At 42.5% G+C, this 1,896-nt stretch overlaps 1 long non-coding RNA gene across 2 annotated transcripts; it reads right to left on the reverse strand.

The window, feature by feature from the left end:
- Positions 1 to 460: 460 nt before the first annotated feature.
- LOC123257407 lies at positions 461 to 1,677 on the reverse strand. 2 transcript variants are annotated; one of them, XR_006507453.1, is made up of 3 exons: positions 890 to 1,677; positions 684 to 774; positions 461 to 618 (listed from the first exon to the last, which is right to left on the reverse strand). It is a non-coding gene; the product is annotated as an uncharacterized LOC123257407 (long non-coding RNA). The 2 variants fall into 2 exon arrangements; XR_006507452.1 differs by having other exon boundaries at positions 461 to 774.
- Positions 1,678 to 1,896: the final 219 nt, after the last annotated feature.

Below are 1,896 nucleotides of genomic sequence, written 5' to 3' on the forward strand. Positions count from 1 at the left end.
TTGCGGAAAGCCCATTTATAAAATATATGCAGCCATTGCCGTATACGTATCTAATAGATATGGGTAAACAAAAAAAGCTAAGCCAGAACCGACCGAACTCGCATTTCGACTCTAAGCTCTGACTGCTTCCGCTTGTAAATCATATTAAAATATTTATGCTGCCGCCCGACTATTTGTAGTATAGTCGGGCTGCCGTATTGTTTGTAGTAGTGTTTTCATATTTTGCAGTGCTACCAATAAATTCTGAACAAATGACATTATGCACATGTGTATCAGTATCGTTGGGTGTTTGTGCGGTTTATTTAGTGCATTTAGATAAAGCAAGCGAAATGTCAACTTTTGTGACTGTTTTTTTTGTTGGTGAGTTTGTCGGGGCTGCCACTGCCACTGGCACTGGCATTGCTGCCACAGCTACTGCAACTGGCTGCAATTATCGTGCAACAAATCATGAAAACATTGGTTATTGTTGTTGCCACTGCTGTAGTTTATGGCATTAGTTGTGTTAATTTATGTCCCATTTATGAAATATTTACAAATTTTTCAGCTATTATTGTTGGAGCGCTGATTTCTCACCGCCACCAGCCACCCTTGCAGCCGATTAGCCTCTCGTTTTAATCGCTGAAACACAAAAATATTTTGTAAACCATTATTCAGTTCAATCCAGAGGGGATCGGTTTTCGTACGGCTCGTTTCGGTTGGGTTATTTATGGGATTTGCCGTTCTGACCTCCGCCGGATGTTTAGTTGCAGTTGGTAGTGTTGCTGCCAGCGAGTGCTGCGAATATACAATATTTATTATTATAATGCGAACGGCTTGTCGTTTCATTTATGTAATGACTGTAAGGCAGGAGCCTTCTACCCAATTAATAATTTATATACTTTTAACGTACTTGCAACATTTGACTTTCAGCCGCCAAGTTGCACTCGCTGGCCAATCGAATCGCCTTATAAGCGGTGCTGAACAATTTATCTTCGCAACTTATCAACCATTGACCGAGTCCAGACTTGGCAAGACCAGACCCAATGTCACAACAATCTCCAGTCGTTTTTCAGCACAATTGGAGTTGATTAAGATGCTAAGGGGCCCGGAGCCCCTGTCCCTCTCCGGCTGCCTGGTTGCATGTTGTGTAAATGTTTGTGTTATTGATTAATTACATTTACAACAATCAAAGTTCATTGAGTGATACCAATCAAAACAACGCTGCCAGCCAGCTCCGCGCTGGATGCAATGTGCTGCAATGAATCTTCAGCCCGAAGTGGAGGGGCCAAATGGACATGAAGTGATCGGAATGGCTGGATGACTGACTGACTGAACGGCTGACTGAGTGAGTGAGTGAGTGACTGAAAGACCGGAGAACATGTCTAATGTGGTGTTGCCCCTTGCTGGCTGATTGCTGCATGTTCGGCTTGTCGCTGCTTGTATGGCATTTGTCTGTTTTGGGCCCGCACTGCTTTGATCTCGTTTCTCTCTCCATTTTCTTTTTATTTTTTGATCTTCACTCGCTTTGATTGATCAATTAAATTCATTTGTAAACAACTTTGGGGCTGCGATGACGCGGCATAAAGAGCGCGGCGGGAATACATCACGCACAGCCGGTGTGGCAGGGGCAGGAAGCCGGCGTCCTCAAAGAGTGGAGAAGATTTATTTGGTTTTCTATTTTTACGCGGGAGTCTGTTGGTCTGTGGGCCAGTTAAAGCCACAACAAACACACCCCGCTGATAATAATTACCAGATGACTCGGATTTACATTTTTAAAATGGGGCCCAAGGATATAGGCTTAGTGATTCTCTTTATTGAAAGAGGTAATAGTGAGAAGTGAGATACAATTTAACTGATATTTTAAAAGCTTTAACTTGAAAATTGTATAATACTGAAATGATTTAGTAAGGGTTTCAA

Source organism: Drosophila ananassae, chromosome 3R (assembly GCF_017639315.1).
Source record: "Drosophila ananassae strain 14024-0371.13 chromosome 3R, ASM1763931v2, whole genome shotgun sequence".
NCBI classification, from domain to species: Eukaryota; Metazoa; Arthropoda; class Insecta; order Diptera; family Drosophilidae; genus Drosophila; species Drosophila ananassae.